Source organism: Macaca fascicularis, chromosome 2 (assembly GCF_037993035.2).
Source record: "Macaca fascicularis isolate 582-1 chromosome 2, T2T-MFA8v1.1".
Taxonomy (NCBI): domain Eukaryota; kingdom Metazoa; phylum Chordata; class Mammalia; order Primates; family Cercopithecidae; genus Macaca; species Macaca fascicularis.
In genome coordinates, this window is record NC_088376.1 from 24095505 (window position 1) to 24121155 (window position 25651).

At 41.4% G+C, this 25651-nt stretch overlaps 1 protein-coding gene across 38 annotated transcripts in view; it reads left to right on the plus strand.

Annotated features, from left to right (window-relative positions):
- The window catches only part of THRB (thyroid hormone receptor beta), a 371812-nt gene that overhangs the window by 232677 nt on the left and 113484 nt on the right, over window positions 1–25651 (plus strand). For 8 of the 38 annotated variants that reach the window (XM_045387043.3, XM_015444499.4, XM_015444520.4 and 5 more), the window contains one exon: window positions 11830–12051. The exons of the other annotated variants lie outside the window; for them this stretch is intronic. The gene's annotated coding sequence lies outside the window, so the exon portion shown is untranslated. The remainder of the gene's footprint in view (window positions 1–11829; window positions 12052–25651) is intronic. 38 annotated transcript variants of the gene reach the window in all.

Consider the following 25651-nt stretch of genomic DNA (forward strand, 5'->3'; position numbering starts at 1 on the left):
CGGATGTGCTTAAGGTCACATGACAAGTTACAGCTATCACAACCGAGAACCCAGGGCTCCTATCTTTTTGCCAAGGGCTTTTGCCAGTCTTGCAACAACAAAAAAGGTCGCAGAACAGAGCCGATTGCTGCTGCTGTGAATTCAGATGACCAACTTCAAATGGGCCATCAACATTTCCCTGAATCATACTAAATATCTCTGTTCAACATACTCTTCCACCTTCTGTAATGCTGTTTCAGACTTCATCTTCCAGAAACCTCTAACATCCCTTTGTCCTCCCTTGCTCTCATCAAATAATCTCACCTTCTCCTTCAGAGAAAATGAAACCTATCTCTCTGTAACTCTCTAATTGTCCTGACACCAGGCACATGAGCCCATCTACATCTGTGTCCATCCTCACTTTCTCCCAAGTACAATGGAGGTGTCCACCCTTCTTGTACATACTTGAGGCAAATATCTATCTCCCTCCAGATGGGACTCCCTCCCAGGATCTTTCAGTATGAGTTATCTTTTTCCCTCTCTCAAAAAAAAATATTACTATCATTATTATTATTATATATATCATCCTTTTAAACATGTCCACATCTTCCATTAAATTTTTTTTAAGCCTATCACCACTTATTCCCTGCAACAAACTCACAATTATTTGTTCTCCTCTTCCCAGCCAAACTTCTCAAGGTTTGGCTTGCCAGTCTTTGGCTGGGAAGAGGAGAATAAATGTGCACCATTTCTGTGTCTTTATCTCCCATTTACTCTTCAACTCCATCTGTCTGGCTTCAGGCCCTCTTCCACCAACCAAGTAATACTCATTAAGGCCGTTGATGACCCTCATACTGCTAAATCCAGTGACCATTTTCTAGACCTCATCTCCCTTGACCTCTCGGCAGTGTTCAGTACCACTGATTACTCTGTCCTTCTTGTCTCTTCCTTTAAGTTCCACGACACAAAACTCTCTGGGACGTCTTTGTACCTCACAGACTCTAGCCAGCTCACTTGATCCTCAGACTCTCTCACTAGCTCACTGTTTCTTCCTGACTTTTCAATATTAGAGTTCTTCAAATAGTGGGTGCTCCTCTTCTTGCTGTAACTGCAGTTCTAAAGCAATAGCATCCATGTTGACACTTTCAGTTACCATTTATCTATATGACAGTGAAGGCCTCCCCTCACCCCTTCAACACAGTGGATACAGTGGTTTTTGAAATGTAAATCTAATCTTTGCTACTTCCTTCACTTAAGACCCTTCAACCTTTTCTGACTTAGCATAAATATAAAATCTTGTCTATGGCCTAAAAGGCCCTGCTCAGTCAGGCTCCTATCTGTCTCTCCAGCCTCATCTCTCTCCTGTTCCCTGTCCTCACCACCCCACCTACACCAGCCATCTATCACCCTGTACGTAAGTACGGCTCCCTCCCTTCTGCATGGAGCCCACACATGGGATTGCCCTTCCCCCGCCTTCCACCTGGGCAACTCCTACTCATCCTTTGACTTCATTCTACTTGGCGCTTCTGGGAGTCTCATCCCACTCATCACTTTGTCTAGAAAGCCTTACCTAAGTCACAGCCCACATTTTGGCCATAAAGGAAAATGACACGTAGCTGTAAATTTATATTGGCTTGCATAATTAACTTCATTAATATCTATTCTCTCCAAAGGACAGCAAGCTCCCTAAAGGCAGATGTTATTATTATACATGTGTTGTATTGTATATGTATATATTGTATTATATGTGTGATATAAATGTTATTTTTGTTTTACACTGTGTGCCTAGCACTTAGCACAAGGGTTGATCAATAAGAGGCACTCAAAGAATATTTCACAAAAGGATGCATGGAGGGAGGGAAGAGTAGATACATGGATAGACAAACAGTTATGGCATATTTGATCTAAGATCTGTGCTTTAGCAAAAACACTAGACTGATGGGATGAATGTTGTACAGACTTTCCAGTAATCAAGAGCAAAGGAGGCATAAGCATCGGACAACAATGGAATTGATAAAGCCTGTATCTTGGTGGACATCTTGGTGCCATTTTTCCTTTCTTCCCAAGGACACTGTATTTCTGTGGGAATACAATAAGTGCAGTGTGTTTCCTAACTACCACAAATATTTCTGAAATGCAAACTAGTGGCTTCTGATTCATACATGTTATTGGAGAGGAAAACTGAAGCTGTCAGGGGCTCATAGAAAGCTTTGCATTCTCCCTCAATGTGATTCTACGTGACTAATGTCATTAACTGACCACAGAAACTAAGTCATTGGTCATAGGAAAATAAAAATGGTGTATGTGCTGGTTGTGTTTGGCACAAGGCCTTTGTTTGGGTGGATATGCATTCCAAGGATCCCTAGAATGAACTGCCTTATAGCATTCAATCTTAAGAAGCAGAAGAAGAAGAAGAAAAACCCTGATAGCAATCAACAGAATCCAAAGTATTAAGTGGTTTATTAAATGCCTGTAAGGCTGGGAGACTTGTGTTGACTGCTACACATTTAAGTGCAATCCTCTTCAATGATTACCTTGGAAGATGCATATTTATTTTAGTGACACTGTTCTTACTCTAAATATTTGCAGCCACTCTGTTGGGACTACCTTTAAGGCCAATAGTATATGTATTATTGAACACACCCTGCACCTTTGGAAGGTAAATGTGATTTTTTTTTTTTTTTTTTAAAGACAGAGTCACTCTCTGTCACCCAGGCTGGAGTGCAGTGCTGCAATCTGGGCTCACTGCAAGCTTCACCTCCCAGGTTCACACCATTCTTCTGCCTCAGCCTCCCAAGTAGCTGGGACTACAGGCGTCCACCACCATGCCCGGCTAATTTTTATTTTTTTATTTTTGTTATTTTTAGTAGAGACGGGGTTTCACTGTGTTAGCCAGGATGGTCTCCATTTCCTGACCTCGTGATCCACCTGTCTTGGCCTCCCAAAGTGCTGGGATTACAGGCATGAGCCACTGCGTCCGGCCAGTAAATCTGATTTTTAGAAAACCCCAAATGTTATGAATAATCAAATCTAGTGAATAAACTCAGGGTCCAAACAAGATTTCAGTTCAAAATGATAACAGCTTTCCTTGTGTGGTAAGCAAAAAAAAAAAAAAAGTTCTGAGGGACAATTGGTTCTGTCTCGGTGAGGAGTTCCAGAAATGTTTGAAGAAATGGAAAACATGCATAGCTTCATAAGATGACAGGGCTTACAAGGTCTGGTGTGTTTGTTTTAAAACCCAATCTCGTTTCTTTAGAGATATGAATTGGCCATCTACCTGGCCAGCCTTGGCTAGCAAGATGTGTTTTATTTGGCCAATGTAGTGGTTTTCTTTAAAAATTGAGTCAGGATTGAAAAATCAGAAGATTTCCAGTATAAATTTGAATTTCTTATCTCCTGGAAAATCTGAAGATCTGGCAAAACTCTTTCCACAGCCCTATGTGACAATTCCCTCCTGGAGCAGAGTATCTGCTGCCTCCTGTAGGAAAGAGACAACTAGGCCAGCAGCTCTCACTGCTATCATTGTCTGTCCTGACCTCACTATTTAAATACTGGACTCCCAACACACTTTGCTGCTTAATATTCTATGTGACATTTATTTGTTTAATTGCCTGTGTCATCTCCCCCTAGATCAAAAGCTCAGTGAGGGCAGAGATTTTTTTTCCTGTGTTTGTTCAATGCTGTATCTCCATTGTCTGGGGCATGGCTGGTACTTGATCCCTATCTGTTGAATGAATGAATGTCTAGCCCCTGTAAGCAGTAGAGTTTGCAACCTTTGCTCTAGAGTTGCACTTTGTAGAAAAGAAGACTAAATGGTTACCTTTTTATAGACATACAACAGTCTATACCGTATATATTTTATGCCTCTATTATGTTATTGCATTTCATCTCCACAGCAATTTTGTAAAGTGTGCATTATCTCTGAGTGTTCCCTCAAATTTTTCTACCTTTGTTTTTTTTCAACCTTTATTTGTATTCACTGTATTGTATTGTATTGTATTCATTTATTCTTTTTGAATAGATACCAAATTCTATACATGGTTCAGAATCTAAAATGTATTGAAAGGTCTGCAATAAACCTCATCCCTTAACCATCCAGGTCCCCTCCTCATAGGCAGTGGTGTTAGTTTCTTTGTGTCTATCCACAGATACTCTTTGGATACCCTTTCATGTTCTTCTTTCTCTTTGTATATATGGATGTCACATACCATGTACACTGCTATGCACTTTGCTTTTCTCGCTTAACCATGTTTCTTAAAGATTATTTCATATTATTCCATAAACGTTCTCTTATTCTTTTTTTACATTTATACAGCATTCCAGTTGGTGATTTATTCCCAGATGGTTTATTTAACTAGTTCCTGTTGATGGACATTTGCGTTTTACATATCTCCTTTTATAGCCATTCAAGATATGGTTGTTACAGGTGTTTAAGAAGTGAGATTGTGGGTGGTTTCTAGATTTGTGCCATAGTTAGAAAGTCTTCTCCATTTTAAAGCTGTGAAAAGATTTTCTTGTGGTTTCTTCTAGGGCTTTTATTTGTTACATTTAAATTTTTTCATATACTTGGTATTTAACCAGGCATAAGGTATGAGTTACAGATTCAACTTTGATTTTTTTCTAGATGATTACTGTTTAATCTCATCTTTAGGAGTTAAATAAGCCAGCTTTTATCATATTGTAAATTTCCATAGATATTGAAGTCTGTTTCTGAACTTCTGTCCTGCTCCGTTGATCTGCTAACTTTTCATGCACCAATACTGCACTGTTTTAATTACTAAGGCATTATACTATGCTTTCGTATCTGATGGGCTCAATTCTCCCTGTTACTTTTTGTTCAAAATGTTTCATATATTTAATATTCTTTCAGGATAACATTCATATAGTCTTACTTCCCTGTGGGTTTTTAAGTCATCAAGAATAAGCAGTGAATATTATCACATACCATTTCAGCGTCTTTCAAGGAGATCAAATACTTTTTTATCCAGTGGACTTACTACTCTGATTAGCAGCTTCAGCATTCCTAATACTGACTCATCCTTGCTTTCCTGGAAATATTCCATTTTTTCTGGTGTATTGTTCTTCTAATTTTTCCAAGAGTCATTTGCTGATATTTTATTTAAGATTTTTTGTCTCAATTAAAATAAGTCATCTGGGCAAATTTCTTTTTTATGCTGTCTTTTCCAAATTTTTGGTATCAGGATTATGCTGATTTACAAAAGTAATTGGGGAAGTTTATTTTTTCCCTGTGCTTTCAAACAGTTTAAATAATTTTTTATCTATGAAATAATTACACACAAAACCATCTGGATTTGGCATTTTCAGGGAAGGGAGAGGAGGGGTTCCTTGACAGTGTTTAATTTTTTTGCCATGATTTTCAGTCTATGCAAATTTGCCTTTTCTCCTACTTTATGTTTTTTAAGAAAATCAAACAATTCATCAAGATTTTAAATTTATTTGCACAGTTACTGAAAGTCATCTCTTAAAGTTATTCTAATCCTCAGTATACGTAACTAATTCCCTTTCTTTTCCCTAATTTTGTGAATTTGTTATTTCTCCCCTTTTTTCTCCACTAGGTTAACTGCTAGTTCATCTATTTGTTGTTTTGTTCTTGGTCTTTCAAAAGAATCAGCTTTGGGATATCTTTACACATGAGGCCTGTTAAAATGTTTTCTAGTCCTATAAGCTTTCTGACTTTTATTAATTTCTCTTTCAGCTTTCTTTTCTCTGTGGTCCTTTTTCTGCAAATGCTTAACTCATTTATTTTTAAGTCATAAAAATGTATAAAACTATGACATTTAATTTAAGACCTTTTCTTTATTAAGTATGGCATTGAGGGTCTCACATAGGTTTGCACATTTGGTATTTAGATCATAATTACTCTTTACATATCTAGCAATAAGGCTTCTTTTACTCTTTGACAAAAAGTTGGTTAGGAGATAATTTTCTTGGCTTCCAGGTAATTGCAGTTTTTCTTTTTGTATGTGTCTGATTTTCTTTTTTTTTTTTTTTTTCTATTTAGTTTCTAAGTTAAGTACATTTTGGGGACTTTGTTTTGTCACATTTCTACCTGTTTCTACTCTTGGAAAGTTTCTTTATCACCTTTGGTCACATGCTATAATTATTCTTTTTTTTTTTGCAGTATTCTGTTTTTCAGATGTGAAATTTGGTATCTGATTAGATTAACATTAGTAATGTTATTCTGATATTCTTTCTTATTTTATATCTATTTAATCTTTCAAGGAATATAAGGTATGTTAAACCACCATTATTGTGTTTCCATGTATTTTTCCTTGAATTTTCTACAGTGTTTGACTTCATATATTTCTCTTTTTCTTTTTAAGAGACAGGATCTCACTCTGTTGCCCAGGCTGGAGTACAGTGATGCACCCATAGCTCACTGTAGCCTCAAATGCCTAGGCTCAAGGGATCCTCTCACCTTAGTCTCTCCTGTAGCTGAGACTATAGGCGTACACCACTGTGCCCAGCTAATTTGATTTTAAAAATGTTGTAGAGATGAGGTCTCACTGTGTTGCCCAGGCTACTCTTGAACTTTTGGCCTCCAGCAATCCTCCTGCCTCTGCCTCCCAAAGTGCTGGGATTACAGGCATGAGTTACCATGCCCGGCACTTTGTACATTTCAATGCTATGTTACTTGGAGCATAATGTATGGTTATATCTATTTTCTACCTGATAAATAATCTTAAGGCAGATGGAGACTGAAACATTGCACCAACAGGCAGTCAATACTACCTCCGAGCTATGAGAAGATCTCAAAGTTGGAGACTTCTCAAGGGGTCCAGGGAGTTGGTGACAGGTATACCTGCGAGTTAGCCAAGAACAAATGCATCTAATACTAGGATGTTTTGTTAATTAGGAAAAGTGATATGAGGATATATGTACTTGATCTTTTAATTTCTTCTTTCTGGATTTTGTTTCTTCTAGCTATGAATTTTGTGTAAAAAAAAACAACAGTCATGTCTTATTTGTGTGCCCAGCAACTAACACAGTGCTTTGCCGTCACCTTTGGTTGATACTCTGGTACTAGGTTGGTGCAAAAGTAACTGCAGTTTCTGCCATCAAAAGTAATGGCGAAGATTATATCACTCTAAGAGTTTAATTCTTCATGCTGCCATGTGAAAATACTAGCAAAAACAGCAATTACTTTTGCCCCAGCCTAATAGCAGTCGTGAATAAATGAATGAGTGAAGTAGCAAAATATGAAATATGTGTTGCAGACCAGGGTAATTAGCACAGACATTTGTCCCACCTCTCTGTCCAAACATGCCACTCCTTATAGGGCAGACTGTTGAGTTCTATATTCTTTCAAAATTTTTCGTAGACTCACTCCTGGAGCCAGCTCACAATGTACTAAGTATTCCTACTGAATGTGTACAGATTTCTTGTTTACTTTATGAACCCAACTGAGAAGGTATAACAGATATACCAGAGATGGGAGCCTGTGGCCTTAGCCATTGATTGTTTAATTTCTGGGTCAGAGGTAAGCAGCCCTTGCCAGAGTGATCCAGTCCCAAAGTAGAAGGAACAAGTAAGTGTCTTGTGATGTAGCAAGGTTATATTGCTCTAGGAGTTTAATTCTTCATAATGCCATGTGAAAATACTAGAGAACAAGGATGGGTTTAAAATAATTATTATCTTAAATCATTGGAAGTATAAGGGTGAAAAGATCAGAAAGAATATGCCAAAGTATCAGTAGTTAACTCTAGGATGGGTTTTAATTCTTTTCTCCTTTATACTTTCTGTTTTCAAACATTTCCAAGGTGATCAGGAATCATTCTTATGCAAAAAAAATAATAATTTTTAAAAGTTTGATCCTTTGAAGCCTTCTACCCTACTATCCTTTGGATTAGATCTTATCATTTCTCACACAGCTCTTTGCTGGAAATAATTTCTCACGCTTAGCAGAAACAGATTTGAATTACGTCAATGGTGTTGTTTCTGCTACTGCACTTTTGCAAGTGTATCACTGACATGCAACAGTCAGGATCCAGAGAGGAAACAAAATCACACTAGGTAATTCAAACAGAAGGATTTAGTTCAGGGAATTGGTTGTTATATAGGAATTGGAGCACTAAAAGAGCAAAAAGGAACACTGAGGTAACCCAGTTGCAAGAAGTAGCTGTCACCATGAGTTGGGAAACAAAAAGAGGAGATGACATTAGTAGGATCTAAGAACTTAGGGGAGCAGTCCTGTGGAGCTGGTGCTTGGACCACTAAGAAAGGAAGCCAACCAGCTGCTGCTAGAACCTCTGAGGGAAATGTAGAAAGAGACCCATACTCCAGTCAACAGCGACTACTGGAGGATGCTCCTGGGGCATGAAAAAGGAAGGGAAGGAAGTTCCTTCTCCTCACCTTCCAGTCCTCTACCAGTGAGTAGAAAACCCTCTGGCAAGGGACTCTGGGAAATAGCCACATCCCAGCCCCAGCATCACAGAACAGAGCAAAGAAGGGTGGATCTGGAGCTGAGGGACAACAGGTAACAAACTAGCACCCACCTTTTGGGTCAAAAACTCAGTAGTTTTATAAATGGCAGCTAGCCAGCTTTATTCATTGTACTATTCCAAACCTTTCCTTTAAACAACTACGGATGTCCTAAATTTCCAGATATCTCTTGGCTTTTCGAGAAAAGGATATTTTCTTTATTAGAGGAGTATTCATTTGTAATCCCTTTAGAAATGTCTCCAGCAGCATCAATACAGGATTGAGCCTGATAGCTCAATGCATGGAGTTGGGGTTTAAGGGCAGTTCATTTGTACACACTCCTACCCAATTCGTATACTGTTAGGGTTCATTCTTATGAATTTGACCTCAAAGTAATAGGAATAATATCCTCAATCAAATGGAGCACTGATTATTAATAGAAGTTCTAATTTTCTGAGAAACCACATAACCTTTACTGAACTCAGAAATGTCTCATATCCAACAAGAAATGTTTTCCTGCCACTTAAATAACGTGTCTAACTGATACACGGTTGGCCATGTGAGAAAGTTCCAGACTCATCAAGAGTAAACTTTTCAAATAATTGGTTTCAGCCTGGCCAAATCCTGTGCTTTGTATATTAAAATTTTAGTTGCTTTTGATATTCTAAGCTATGAACTTTATTTTTGAAGTATATATATCCCATAGATGTGATTTTTGCTTGTAGAAAAATTGTAGAAAATTCTTAGGGCCTTTCATTCAGAAAAGATGGAAGCTCTAATTCTTCACAAGGAAGCTGGGATTCGGGGTCAGGAGGCATCATTTTGGGTCCTGACTTCCCCATATACCAGTGTTTATCTTTAGACATTTAACGTCTGAGCCTCAGCTTCCTCATCTGTAAAAGAGATAATAAAATGAGGTTGTAAGCATCAAATGAAAAAATACTGTGTAAAAAGGCAATATAAATGCATGTAATCATTATTATTCTTGCAAGATGCAGTCAAGTGTAGTGATTTAGAGCATAAACGATTTGCTTCCTGTCTCTCCCACTTTAAAATTTTTGCAGTTTTGGGCAAGGGCGTCACATCTCTTAACTTTAGTTCCCCAACTGTAAAATGTGGATGGTACCACCTACATCATATGTTGGTAATACGAGTAATGAGAGTAATAAAGGAGGCAGCAGAATCCCTGGCAGTTTCCCTAGAACTTACCAGAACCCTTTAGAACATAGCAAGCACTCAACAAATGTTAGCTGCTATTGCTATTATTGCCTTTATTGTTATCATCATTACTATCCTTACTTTTTAGGAAACTGTACACACATTTGTAAGATGTATGGTGATTAAGATATTTACTCATCATAAAGAAGTATTGTTATTTTCTTTTTTCTGTACTGAATTTCATGGAACACAACAAATAGAAACTCTTTACATTTGTTGTAGAATTCTACTCTAAAGCCAAGATCCACGTTTTGCCTAGCTGGCCTTTGCCATGGAGCTGAGAAGTGACTCCAGAAACACATTCAAGCATTTCATGTGGGATCCACAATATTTCTTTAGCATTTTTGAAACAGGTTAATTCCTCTTTCTCTGGTAATCTTTGTTTTCAGATTACATGAATTTTTTTTCTGAAAAATGAAATGGTTCATGTTTGTTTATAGTAAGTAAAATCAACAATACAAATTGATGACCAAGATCCACTGTCTTTCCTTTTCATATACAAAAATTAGTCATTAAGTGGGCCTTGTTTATGATAAACATTTTCTTGACTCTAGAGATGGTACAACTGACGCATCCCAAATGACACCTGTAAAAACTATCATTTTGGGATCAAAACTATATTTTTGAGGGAAAGTAAAGTTGTGAAAATATTCTTTTAAATATTCTCTCACTGGGAAAGCATTAGTTGAAGTCCCAACAGAGACGTCAAATGGTTCCTATTCATTGTTGCAGAATTGCTGAAAAGAGTCAGTTATATAAATGCTGCTGCCCCCAGAGGACTGGGTTATCCTCTCATTAAATCTCTTCTACACAGTATCATGCTAGAGAATAGAAATCCCACCCTTTTCTAATGTTACCAGCTATTATGTAAGAAATCATTTCACACCAACAAATATCAATACCGTGCCCTTTTCAAAAACTGCAACCCTACAACCAGTGCATGAAGTAAATCAAGTTCTCAGTAGGCAGCAGTGGCACTCAGTGAGTGTTCCACTGCCTTCTTTCTTGACACCCCCATGAAAGGAACACACTTCACATGCCAGCTCTTCTCTTGTTGTGTAACAAAATGACCAGGACCCTATGGAATTAGGTCTCTAGTACCCGATACTCAGTTCTCCAGAACCTTGGATTAACTATGCATAACAATAACAACTCACATTTACTGAGCACCTACTATGTGCAAGGTACTATCCTAAGCCCTTTTCTTGCATGAACTCATTTAATTCCCACAACATCTCTGTAAGGGACATGCTATCTTTGGGGACACATGTACAAATGAAATTAAAACAAGCTGATGTAGCTATTCTGTCCAAGCATCCAGATTGCATGATCAGAATGATACCAACCCAATAAACTATACTTTACATAACCCACATTATGAAAGACCCTCTGTTTTGTTTTATTTTGTTTTGTGACAGAGTCTCGCTCTGTTGCTCAGCCTGGAGTGCAGTGCCACTATCTCAGCTCACTGCAACCTCTGCCTCCCAGGTTCAAGTGATTCTCCTGCCTCAGCCTCCCAAGTCGCTGGGATTACAGGCATGCGCCACCACACTCGGCTAATTTTTGTATTTTTAGTAGAGATGGGGTTTCACCATATTGGCCAGGCTGGTCTCAAACTCCTGACCTCAAGTGATCTGCCCGCCTCGGCCTCCCAAAGTGCTGGGATTATAAGTATGACCCACCACACCTGACCAGGCCCTCAGTTTATAGCTGGATCTTGACAGAGAAAAACTGGCATGGTCCCTATGCAGGGAGGCATGGTAACCTGTGGAGTGTCCATGTTTTGTAAAGTTGGGTTTTTTGTTATTCTTTCTCTTCCACACACACTCATGGCCCTCTGCAATTCTGACAGAGTACAAATACAGCCTCCCCTAATTAGAATTGTTTGTGCACATCCTGTCTCCTCTGCCAGTCAATATCTGTCAGAAGGAAAGGGGTGGGGCTTAGTCATCTCTGCGCCCATCATGGCACCCAGCTGAGTGATGTGCACCTTGCAGGTGGGAAGCAGAATGGCTCAGCAGTTAAAAGCATTTGTTGTGGGTTGGCAGTCTAACTCTTCCCCTTGCCAGCTGGGTGACAGGGGACAAGTTTCTCAGTCCTCTGGCCCTCTGTTTCATCAATGAGCAGAAAACTTATCCATTCCTTCAAACCTTCTGATTATTGATGGCATAGTGACTGTGTCCTCCTCAGTTCTCCAGACGCACAGCAGCAGTCCCCAAGAGTCTTCTCATATCACCACGTGGCTCACGTCTTAGGGATTCCCGAAAGAGAAGGTTGAAGCCAGGACTCTGGATAGCCTCCTGACCTTTGTTCAAACGACCCTTTGTGCACTGGTGGGCGTGTGTCAAGATTTTGAGCAGAGAAACAGGCAGAAGAGCAGAAAGAAAGTTTTCCCCTTCACAGCTTAACAAGGTATGCTGTCAAGCTCCCAGAAGAGGGAGAATGGTCTTCATTGAGTTGTAACCATGCATCATTTTCATTGCAATGTGCTGTTATCGTTCCATATATATTATTAGATAACCATAACATCAGTGAGTTCTCAGGAGGAAGATTCACAGGGCTGCTAGCTAAGCAACATCTCAGTTCACTGCCACAGACGCTTTGAGCTCTGTTTGTGCGGGGCAATTGCCCATCAGTAGGCACTGATGTTCAAAAGTGTTAAAGTTCATTGTAAGTTCAAAAGTGTCAAAGTTCAGTTTCATACAAAGTAGCTGTTTGTTTTCCAAAACTGCCCTGGAGGCCTAGAAAAGACTGCAGAATTTTGATAGATGTGGAAATTATTAAGGAAAGCCATTTAATCCAAATAAATTGCTCTTGAGGTAGGCCTTGATCAAGAAGTTTCAGTTACATTTCTCTACCAATAAATAGATTTCTCTGGTAGCAAATGAGAGATATGGAAGCTTCTCTCTCACGCCTAATTCAAAACTCAAGCCAGAGAAAATCCATATGCCTGACCAGAAATAATAAGAGCCTACTTCTTTTTCAGGTCGTATGATGCTTCAGTTAGGTGTGTATTTTTAACAGTTTTATTGAGACATAATTTATATAACAAAGTTTATCTATTGAAAATACATAGTTCAGTGGATTTTGGTGTATTTACAGCCATTTATGTACTGCCATCACCACAATCTCCTTTTAGGATACCTTCATCCACCCCAAAAGGAGCCCTTGTATCCATGAGCAGTCACTCCCCATCCTTAAACCAATCCCCCACTCCCACCAGCCTGCCCTAGCTGAGCACTCATCCGCTTCATGTCTCTAGAGTGTGCCTTTTTTTTTTTTTAACCTAGACATTGCCTGGCAACTCCTCATAATTAGAATTTAATAAGTGTTTCCTCAAAATCTGTCATTTTTGAGGAAATTTATCTCCTTTTGTGTCACTGAGCCTGCCTTCCTCCATTCAGTACGTATCCCTAGCACCCCCAACAAGGGTGGTCTCCATTTAACAAGTATTTACTAAGGGCCTGCTATGAGCTACACACTGTGTTAGCACTTGGGGTCATCAGTAAACAGAACGAAAAAGATCCCTGTCCCCATAGAGCTGACTTCCTAGCAGAGGGAGACAAAACAGTCAAAACAGCAGCAGCAAAGCACAGAAGTAAAATGTACAGCATGTTAAAAGACGCTAAGTACTACGGCAAAGAGAGACAGGAGAGGAAGATGAGGGGTATTGGGAAGTGCAGTGCCCAGGGAAGGGGCAGGTGACAGCACTGGGATGTTCAAATAGGCATCCCTGAGAAGTTCGGGTGTTCAACCCTTAATGGAGGTGAGGGAGGGACCCAATCAGGTGTTGCAGGCATGAGCATTTCAGACAAGGAAAAATCCTGACACAAAAGGCCCTCTTGCAGGGGCCACATATGACATGTTTGAGGAATAGGAAGGAGTTGGTGAAGCTGAAACTGGGAGGGGAGAGACAGAGAGGCAGATGTCGCAGATCCTTGGGGGAGCCAGTGGGATTGTGAGCAGAGGGGTGGCAGCAGCGGAATCGTATTCTAACTGTTGGAATGCCATTTTAAGCAGAGATGAGGAGGGGCAAGGGCAGTTGCAGGAGACCCCTGGATACTACTTTAGAGGCTACTTTAGGGCCTCTAAACCTAAGTGGCCCTCAACCTTGGCTGCGCGTCAGAATCACCCAGGCCGCTTTACACACTGAGGCCTGAGCTGCAAACACTAATTGGCCTGGAGTGCACCTGGGCACTGGGATTTTTTTTTTTTTTTTTTTTTTTTTTTCCCCCAAAGATGCGCAGGTGATTTTGATGTGCAAGCCAGGTTGACCATAGAGCTTTCAGAGCACTAAGTAGTCCCCCTGGTTTGACTTTGCGGCTAGGAAACAAAACCCCACAGATGACCCCACTTGCTCATTGGCAAAGCTGTGCTGAGAGGCAGCCAAAGATCTTGCTGCTATAGCAGTGGCAGGACTGGTGCTGCAGACAGTGTGCAAACTGGGATGGGTCTGGCTGGAGCCCACCTGGATCATCAGACCTTGAGGTCAATCTCATTCTTTGGCTGGATCCAAACACGAGCCTCTGAATGTGAGAGCGGGGCTTTCTCTCTGCACCTAAGAAAGGGCTTATTGTAATGTATCAGGGCAGAAGAGGAGGATAAGGCTTGAACCTCTAGAAGAGGGTATGTGATTCACTCAACAAACAGTGTTTAAGAATAATAGTGACAGTGTGCCAGGCATTGTGCAAGGAGCAGCTGAGAAAAAAAAATAAGGTTTAACTGTCCTTGCCCAAGCCAAATGGCTCAAAGTGAGCACCGTCTAATATTTCAAAATGTGTTATTTGTGGGAAGGCTTTAAATAAGCCACAGGGGAGGGGGGATTCTTCAGTTGCATATCTGAGCTGCTGGCATTTCTAATTCAGAGGGATGAATAGAACATTATTGTGTTGCATCGGCACAAGTACAGCAGGAAAAAAAAAAATGCTTGGAGCCGTGAGCCGAACATGAATCAGCAATCTGGTTCTATTGTTCGGAAAATAATCACCATGCTGGGAGTATGGAATTTAAGAATCATGCAAAAATGCCCTTCCCCCCCAGCAGGAAACAGACATTGGCTAAAACATGCCATCTTGTTTTTGGCTTCCTGAGCTGAAAAGAATGTAAAAATCTTGGAGAGGATTTAGGGAAAGCTGATTTGTAAATATGGAAAATACAACCCATAAGAAATGGGAGAGAATTGAGACCCAGTGTTGGCAACCTCTCAGAGGTGGCACGCCAAGGGGGTGTTTATTCACTCTTGTGCGCAGGCAGTACAGCTGCCCTAGCTTCAAGAAATAACTAATGTTTTTTGAGTTCCTACTATGCACCCATCACTGTGCTAACTTGTTGGGGGAGGAAGGAGGGTGGTCCCCACCTTTTGAAGACCTTCTAATTTGTGGCGGTGGGCAGGGGAGTGCACCAAAACTATAAAGTGGTAGTTCTCAAACTCAAGCATGCATTGGAAACACAGGCCCCAAACCCCACCTTCAGAGTTTATAACCCATGAGGTCTGGGATACAGGCCAAGCATCTGCATTGCTCTCTTGTTCCCCAGTGATCTGATTCTGCTGTCTGCACACTTTGAGAACCCTGCTCTAAGAAAATAAAGACAAGGGGCAGGCGAGGAGGGTTCAGTATAGAAGTCCACTAGAAAGGTGCACTTGGTTTGTTGGTGCAATAGCAGGTACCCCTTTTTGGATCTGTTCTCTAGCACCTAGCTAATGAGTTTTAATTGGCCATGTGCTTTGGATAAGCCACACTGGCCATGACTGCCACCATCCAAGGAAGGGTAACAAGAGGCACAAGAATAGATTTCTCTGTAGGCCTGAGGATGTTGAGCCGGACATAATACAGTGAGACATACACATGTGGGCTCGCAGTGGCAGAGCAAATGGCTGTAGGGTTAAGAGGTGACAGTAGGGTGACCTGTCTCCACGCTCAAACTCAAGCACTTCTCCCGTGAGCAGAAGGTCTCAACGGAATCACCTGAGTGGCCTTTTCTAAGTACACATTATTGGGCCCAGGCCTGGAGATAGTGAGCAAAGCTCCTCAGATGATTCTGCTGTGAAAACCCCTCCTTGAGAACTGAGAACACCTTTCTGCATCCTTTGTGGTTGTGCCCATACTTACAAGTAAGCAGAGTGCAAATACAAAATAAAAGCGCCCAATTGGTACAGTCCCCTTCCCATTGTGCCACATTGCCATTTTGTTGCCACAGGACTTGAGTGTCCCAAATTCAGCTGTGCCCATTTAAAATGCAAGTGGCCCTCAGTGGACACAGTCCACCAACAGAACTGGATGTGTTGGCCAGAGTAAGCTGCCGTTCACTGGAAATGTTCTAGAGAAGGCTAACCATGTGCAGGTCAGGATGGAGAGGTGGGGGTGCCTGCCATGTGTTGAGTGAGTATAGCCTACCAGGATGGCTCCTTAGTTCCTCCAACATGTTCTTAAATGGATCAGGCTGGTGGTTCTCAACATGTGGGCCCTGGAAAGTATGTCCAGATCACCTAGGAACTTGTTAGAAATGCAAACTCTCAGGCCACCCCCAAACTAACTGAATCAGAAACTCTGGGAATGGAGCCCAGCAGTTGGTTTTAACAAGCCCTTCACATGCTCACCAAAGTTTGAAAGACACTAGTTTGGCTTACGCTATAGGTAGCTCCTTGCTACCTGTAAGTCAGAAGCAGAACAGAATTGGAATGCAGGCAACCGGTCATGTATTCATCTATTGAGGTATTCATACAACTCTTCCAACATGTTGAACATCTTGTGCTTATTTGTGTGATTTTTACCTAAGAATGTGAAGTGTTCAGTATGTAGCCAGCTTCTCAGCTATGGTTGGCATCCGTGTAATTCCCAGTGATAATCTGACCTATTGCATCCTCTTCTCAGATGATATAAGGGCTGTGTTCTTTTACTTTTTAGGTTCTTTGTCGTAGCCTCCGCATATGATGTGGGCTCAGTAAACTACTGAATAATAACTAAGCCTGATTTATTCCCAGGGCTGCCTTAAATCCTGCTAAGACTTCACTCTGTGTCTCTTTCTCATATTCTCCATGCCACAGTGGTAAGCCAGGCCGACTCACTCGGCTGTATGAAACTTTTAAATGGCACCTTTAGGTGAAATATTGTGGCCATGGTCTCACAAAGAGTGAGGGGTGAAAGGAGATAATGCAAATCACACTTTTAGACTTTTCACTGATTTTCAAAGCTTTTACAGCCATGGTTCCCAAAATCTGTACCGGAGCACCTTGGGTACCACAGCAACCCCACAGAAATACAGTGGGATGTTTTTAATTTTTGAGAGAAACCCAGAAACAACTGTCAGACACCATGCAAATCCAACTATCAAGCTGTTTGGATCTCATAACTTCATAAACAGGGCATTTAAGTATTTCTTTTGACCAAGGGTCACTGTAAAAATTATTACTGAAACACTAAGCGTGGCATACACTGAGAAAGTTGGGAATTTCTGTTACAGCATGACTGCCCCCAAGTATAGTTTAACTGCACACGTTCTGCATGTGCACACAACTGTACACAACTGCATGGCAGGCTCATGCATTCAAGCCATCGCATTGCAGGAAATACACATTCTGAGGTTAAATATTAGCAGGGGAGAAGCTAAAAGAAAATTAGAACGATTAGCATCTTTGAGGGGCTTCTTTCCTTTATAACCTTCCTACCCAGATCTACCCATCCCAGCTCCCTGACACAACCCTTAACCAAGGCTCCTGTGATTTTTCAAAATAATAATAATAATGATAGAGGCTGAGACAGGAGAATTGCTTGAGGCTAGGAGTTTGAGACCAGCCTGGGCAACATAGCAAGACTCCATCAAATAATAATAATGATGACCTAAATTCTCATTTAGTGTTCCAAATAGGATGGATTAACTCTTGCAGATTTGAACTAATAATTGCTCTGGTGCATTCCTGAAAATCACCTTTGATACACACTGTTGAAAGACAAATTCAGGCTGTGTGTGCTATACCATGCACCTGACACCTTACAGAAAACCACTGGAATTTCTGATAAAGAGCCAACAGAACCTTTACCAAGCAGAATCAAACAAAAACCTAATGTGTGACTGAATGCAGTGGCTCATGCCTGTAATCCCAGCACTTTCGGAGGCCGAGATGGGCAGATCACTTGAGGCCAAGAGTTCAAGATCAGCCTGGCCAACATGGTGAAACCGTGGCTCTACTAAAAATACAAAACTTAGCCAGGCATGGTGGCTTGTGCCTATAATTTCAACTACTCAGGGGACTGAGATAGGAGAATTGCTTGAACCCAGGAGAAAGAGGTTGCTGTGAGGTGAGATCATGCCACTGCACTCTAGCCTGGGTGACAGAGCGAGACTCTGTCTCAAAAAAAAAAAAAAAAAAGAAAAGAAAAGAAAAAAAGAACCTAATGCGTGAGAATGGAGACAAAGTTTCTGAAGTCAATTTCTGCAAGAGCTTTGCAATGTAGCGCCATGTCCCCTGACCCCCATTTGACATTGAAGAAGTAGTGAACAGTTATAACTATATTTATTAGGATAATTTTATCTTCATCTTCAAGGGAATTTTAGGAGCACAGCAGTCTCGTAACACCCCATTTAGGAAGATTATTATTTTTATCCCAGGGATAAAAATCTGAAGGAGCTCACTGCAGATTCCAGAGGCAGCAGAGCACTGACTCAGACTGAGAGACACTGTCTCCCTGGGACAAGATTGAATTTTCTTTTAAATTTCAGATGATACTATCAAGTGATCAAGTACTAGAGTCTTTTCTTATGATGCCATCCAGGGTTGCGGGAGGGAGTGGATTGCTTGTTACTGTCTTACTCGTTATCAAACTCTTTTTAAAAATCAATAATAAATCCTTTGCTGCAGTCTTAATGTTTTATTTTCACATTCTTGTTTGTTGTTTTTCATGCATGTGTCTCAGTGAGTCACCTAACCACAATTATATATTCTGATATCTGGTGGTTTTGCATGGTACCCTCATTCCTTAGGAATTAATTTCCCTGACATGATGAATGTGTTTCCAGTCCGTTCATCTCTCTCTCTCTCTCTCTCTCTCTCTCTCTCTCTCTCTCTCTCTCTCACACACACACACACACACACACACACACAGCCTTTCTTTAGCAGGGAGAAGTTACCCTACTCTCCACCAGGTGTCACTAGAGTCAGTTTTAACAGCATGCTTTGGCCAAAGGGGCATCTGTCGAAGTGTTTTCCTGCTGTCAGACGTTTCCTCAAACTACCTCTGGGCTGCCCTCTTAAGAGACCATCTTCCATTTCTCAGGAGTGTTCAGAGATGATAGGCCACCTGTAGAGAAAGACAGCCATAAGGAAACTGCACTATAAACAGCAGGTGGCCAAGCTGGTCCTTTCAAGTTGGTCTCATAAAACTTTTACTGGCTGTTTTCTTCTTTACTTTTATATCACTACCTTATTTGGCTTAAAAGTGTTCCATGTTTCACTCAATGTGACAATAAATTAGATGTAGTTGATGCTTTTAGATTTGCAGGGGGCTATGTTTGTTTAAGGCCCACTCCACCTCTACCACTGCTGCCCTAGTCCTCAACACAGGAATCAGATTTTACTCTGCTTGTAGCCCCAGAACCCAGCAGGGAAGGGTGTAGAATACTACCGTCGATTAAGTGCGCACGTCTCACTTAACCCAATGTCTCCTTTGAGATGTACGGCCTTATTCCCATTTTGGGAATGGTTACTCCTGACTCAGTATCCCATAGTTAAGTGGCGAGGCCGATGCTCTTTGCAACATGCCATGGTGACTTTGCCTGGGAGAGAGGTAGAAAAGGAGAGGCGAAGGTGAAGAGAGAGAAGAGGACGATGATTTGGCCTGGATGTTGACTAACATAAAGAGTAGAGTGAACTCTAGAGTGAGACTGTTGAACTTGAATTGAGAGAGTGGGTGGAGTGGAAGTAAAAGTGAATTATTTTACTAAGAACAGAAAGAAATATCAGCAACAGCAAATGAAGCTCAGTTTCAATCACAGACCCTGGTTGAATTATCTCCCTTCCTGAAGTCAAAACACTTACAGAGACTGCCTGAAAATCTGAAAATGAAAAGTATAGCTTTGCCATTCAACAGTCATTTGCTAAAGTCTGTTATGTGGGGCGTGAGTCTCCTGCCACACCCAATGGAGAGACTCTGACTGCCTTCCCCTCCAAGAGGTGACCCACTCAGATTAATACCTGGGCTACGGGACTGACAGAGCTTTCACTAGTTTTCCACACTTTTACTAACTCAGAGTCTTATGTTCCTCTCTAGCCTCATGCCCAGTCTAACTACACTAGCTTTTCATATTTTTTCTCTTACTGATTTTTTGATACTACATTCCCAAATAGGGTTAGTTTTACTGAATACAAAAGGTGGATCACAGCGTGGTATGATTTGAAAACACCTTGCCTCTGTTCTTCTATTTGAGTTCTTAACTGATTCCTATCATGAGAAATTCAACCATTATTTATTCACTTCATTGGGTCCTAGATTTAATATTAAAATGCAAAGGCCTCGGAGAAGGACAGCTGGGGCTGTACTTAGGATGCTATAGACTTGGGAACAAATTTATTTCTGTGTCCAAACTTTCTTACTCCCCATAACAAGGTTAAATGAACATGCAAAGTAACCTTGAGAGGGAAAAAATTTTTTCACAAAAGGTAAAATTCAGCCTTGCAAGAGGAGAATGGTGGGTGAAGGAGAAGCAATTTCACCTCCTTTTAGTCTTGGTGATGACGGCATCTGGGGAGATGGACTCTGTATTGTTCTTGAGTCTTTAAATGACCTCAGGGAGCCTTGAAGTTAGACCAGGCAAGAGCTTCAGTTCCCCATGCCTGTGGGATGATTGAGGCTGGCCGGGAGATGAGGAGATCATAATAATGATGCCTATAACAATAAAGAAGTCTCCCAATACATTACATTTGTGTCCTCCTTTTAAATTTACAGGCATTTTCCAATTCCTTTTGTCCTCAGCATAACCCTGAGAGGGCAGGAATTGTGATTTATCTTTACAAATGAGGCCTGGAGAGTTAAAGGAACTTGTCCATGATCCCCAAACTACTAAACTGAGACCCAAAGCCATCTGGAATGATGCCCAGACCAGGAGCCTTTCCCCCATACCTGGGATTGGACTTGTTCTTTAAAATATTTCCCAAATGACAGGGTCAAAAGTTTGATGTATAGCTCTCCCTCTCCTCCTGTGAGGGGGAAGAGGAAAAGAAGGGGAAACTCCACTTTTACCCCTAAGAGATCCACAGCCTCACTGCCCTCCTAGCATGGGGTGCAGACCACCTGGGGGGACAGCCATTTGCATTTATTCAGCTGTGCTTCCAGATGCCACAGACAGAGCTGTGAGAAGGCTCAAGTGGGGACAGGGTGGGGCGAGGGGCTCAGCCCCATCCCATGAACTCCAGTCATGCCCAGCACCCCACAATACCAAGTAAACTTCATAAAAATAATTGCTTGCTACCTAAACACAACTTCAAGACACATCTCCAAGCTATGCCCCCCTCTTACACGGCAACTTCTTAGGAAATCTAGCGCATCACCTCAATGCCAGGTGAGAAGATGGATGTGTCCTTCTCTGAAGGTCTTCCCAGTTTTAATGGTCTCAGGCTAGGGTATGTAATAACATAACACTCAGGGGTCTGACCTTTTAAAATGAACCAAGAGAATTTCTAATGAAGGTTCCCCAACCCACAGCCCCCAACCCAGTTAGTCATGGCTTCCTTGGGCTGCCCATGAACCACCTGCCGAAGTATTAAGAGATGAGCCCTGTTACATCTCATCATCTGATACATCAGTCTGCATGACACTCTGCTACCTGTCCTCCTGAGACAGCCACAGAGAAGAAAAACTAAGGAAGACAGTTTGAAAAGGCCACAGACCCCTCTCCTCTGAAAAGGTTGATGATGAGCTGTGAGGGGAAGCATGTTTTGATTCAGTGCACAGGTTGGATAAACAATGACTCACCAGGTCTATGTGGAAAGAGTTTTCATGGAGTAATTTTTACAGACGCCCCTTCAGTGCTGTAGTTTCGATACAGAGAAAGGAAACGCAAGGGGACAAAGGTGTGTGGTCAGGGCAAGCGCGCTGGAGTTCTACAAGAAGGAGTTCAGGTGTTCTCTCTGGCACTGGTCTAGCCTTATGACCTTGAATACTGAGACAGGAAAGTGCTGGGTAGGTGCAAAAACAAAAGCAATTAGAAGTAATGGCAAAAACAGCAATTGCTTTTGCATCAACCTAATAGCAATGATCCCACTCAAAGAGGTGCCACCAAAGGGTGAGCCTCCCAAGCAGGCCTCCTCCACACTGCAGCAGGGCTGCCTTTCTCACACCAGATCACTGCCTGAAGACTTTCCAGGGCTCCCCGTTTTTCATGGGATAAAGCCCAAGTTCCACAGCAATTCTTTCAAGACCATTCACCATCTGGCCTGAAACTGCATTTGCAACGTCATTCATAGTCACTTCCTGCCCCGCTCCTACAATCACATACCGTTTGCCCTTTTGGTGCTTCTGAGCCATGCTTTTCATCCCCTGCCTGGAAAAAAATCCCAGCTCATTTTTCCAAAGCCAAACTCAAGTATCACCATTGGGTTCCCTCATACAGGTGTAATTAATCACAGTCTCTTCAGTGCCTTCAAACACATCTTTTATCCCTCTTGTTCAGCTCTTCTGTCCCTGAGTTACAGGTTGGTTCTTCACCTAAGCCTTGCAGGAGTGGGCTCCATGAGTAATTCATCTTGAATGATCTAAAGCCTGAGTTGGTGTCCCATGATGGGGTTAATGGGACAGCACTATACCAGATCCTTGGGTTGATGGATTCCTCTTCAGCCTCCAGGCTTGTTTTTAGAAACTCATCTTCCACCCACAAAGGAATCTACTGCTTGTAGGTTCTCTTCTCTTTGCTCCCAACCAAAAATAGCTCTTGTGTCTCCTTTTCATTCTATTCACTAGATCACATTTACATCAACTTACATCTTTTCCATTAGCGATCTGCATTTTAAGATTGATCAAGTCCATAGCCAAAGCTTAATATGGCAGCCGTGAGTAGATTTTGCACCTGTGAAGTATCTGTGAACCCTCTGAAAATATATACCAAATCACTTGCCCATTTTTCAAGGGGAGGGGCAAGTGATATAATTAAATGGAAATGAAATTTTTCATTACATTTCTTGAGGAGAGCACGCTCCCTAATAGCTGAGATCACTCAGCTAAAGAATGAAGCTTTAGGCAAACGACTCTGTCTGACAACTTTGAAGAGAGCAGTGGATCTCCCAACACGGAGGTTGAGATCTGAGAAGGGACAGACTCCCTGCTCAAGTGGGTCCCTGACCCCTGAGTAGCCTAACTGGGAGACATCCCCCACTAGGGGCAGTCTGACACCCCACACCTCACAGGGTGGAGTACACCCCTGAGAGGAAGCTTCCAAAGCAAGAATCAGACAGGTACACTCGCTGTTCAGGAATATTCTATCTTCTGCAGCCTCTGCTGCTGATACCCAGGCAAACAGGATCTGGAGTGGACCTCAAGCAATCTCCAACAGACCTACAGCTGAGGGTCCTGACTGTTAGAAGGAAAACTATCAAACAGGAAGGACACCTACACCAAAACCCCATCAGTACATCACCATCATCAAAGACCAGAGGCAGATAAAACCACAAAGATGGGGAAAAAGCAGGGCAGACAAGCTGGAAATTCAAAAAATAAGAGCGCATCTCCCCCGGCAAAGGAGCGCAGCTCATCGCCAGCAACGAATCAAAGCTGGACGGAGAATGACTTTGACGAGATGAGAGAAGAAGGCTTCAGTCCATCAAATTTCTCAGAGCTAAAGGAGGAATTACGTACCCAGCGCAAAGAAACTAAAAATCTTGAAAAAAAGTGGAAGAATTGATGGCTAGAGTAATTAATGCAGAGAAGGTCATAAACGAAATGAAAGAGATGAAAACCATGACACGAGAAATACGTGACAAATGTACAAGCTTCAGTAACCGACTCGATCAACTGGAAGAAAGAGTATCTGCGATTGAGGATCAAATGAATGAAATGAAGCGAGAAGAGAAACAAAAGAAAAAAGAAGAAAAAGAAATGAACAAAGCCTGCAAGAAGTATGGGATTATGTAAAAAGACCAAATCTACGTCTGATTGGGGTGCCTGAAAGTGAGGGGGAAAATGGAACCAAGTTGGAAAACACTCTTCAGGATATCATCCAGGAGAACTTCCCCAACCTAGTAGGGCAGGCCAACATTCAAATCCAGGAAATACAGAGAACGCCACAAAGATACTCCTCGAGAAGAGCAACTCCAAGACACATAATTGCCAGATTCACCAAAGTTGAAATGAAGGAAAAAATCTTAAGGGCAGCCAGAGAGAAAGGTCGGGTTACCCACAAAGGGAAGCCCATCAGACTAACAGCAGATCTCTTGGCAGAAACTCTCCAAGCCAGAAGAGAGTGGGGGCCAATATTCAACATTCTTAAAGAAAAGAATTTTCAACCCAGAATTTCATATCCAGCCAAACTAAGTTTCATAAGTGAAGGAGAAATAAAATCCTTTACAGATAAGCAAATGCTTAGAGATTTTGTCACCACTAGGCCTGCCTTACAAGAGACCCTGAAGGAAGCACTCAACATGAAAAGGAACAACCGGTACCAGCCATTGCAAAAACATGCCAAAATGTAAAGACCATCGAGGCTAGGAAGAAACTGCATCAACTAACGAGCAAAATAACCAGTTAATATCATAATGGCAGGATCAAGTTCACACATAACAATCTTAACCTTAAATGTAAATGGACTAAATGCTCCAATTAAAAGACACAGACTGGCAAACTGGATAAAGAGTCAAGACCCATCAGTCTGCTGTATTCAGGAGACCCATCTCACACGCAGAGACATACATAGGCTCAAAATAAAGGGATAGAGGAAGATTTACCAAGCAAATGGAGAACAAAAAACAGCGGGGGTTGCAATACTAGTCTCTGATAAAACAGACTTTAAACCATCAAAGATCAAAAGAGACAAAGAAGGCCATTACATAATGGTTAAGGGATCAATTCAACAGGAAGAGCTAACTATCCTAAATATATATGCACCCAATACAGGAGCACCCAGATTCATAAAGCAAGTCCTTAGAGACTTACAAAGAGACTTAGACTCCCATACAATAATAATGGGAGACTTCAACACTCCACTGTCAACATTAGACAGATCAACGAGACAGAAAGTTAACAAGGATATCCAGGAATTGAACTCATCTCTGCAGCAAGCAGACCTAATAGACATCTATAGAACTCTCCACCCCAAATCAACAGAATATACATTCTTCTCAGCACCACATCGTACTTACTCCAAAATCGACCACGTAATTGGAAGTAAAGCACTCCTCAGCAAATGTACAAGAACAGAAATTATAACAAACTGTCTCTCAGACCACAGTGCAATCAAACTAGAACTCAGGACTAAGAAACTCAATCAAAACTGCTCAACTACATGGAAACTGAACAACCTGCTCCTGAATGACTACTGGGTACATAACGAAATGAAGGCAGAAATAAAGATGTTCTTTGAAACCAATGAGAACAAAGATACAACATACCAGAATCTCTGGGACACATTTAAAGCAGTGTGTAGAGGGAAATTTATAGCACTAAATGCCCACAAGAGAAAGCAGGAAAGATCTAAAATTGACACTCTAACATCGCAATTAAAAGAACTAGAGAAGCAAGAGCAAACACATTCGAAAGCTAGCAGAAGGCTAGAAATAACTAAGATCAGAGCAGAACTGAAGGAGATAGAGACACAAAAAACTCTCCAAAAAATCAATGAATCCAGGAGTTGGTTTTTTGAAAAGATCAACAAAATTGACAGACCACTAGCAAGACTAATAAAGAAGAAAAGAGAGAAGAATCAAATCGACGCAATTAAAAATGATAAAGGGGATATCACCACCGACCCCACAGAAATACAAACTACCATCAGAGAATACTATAAACACCTCTACGCAAATAAACTGGAAAAT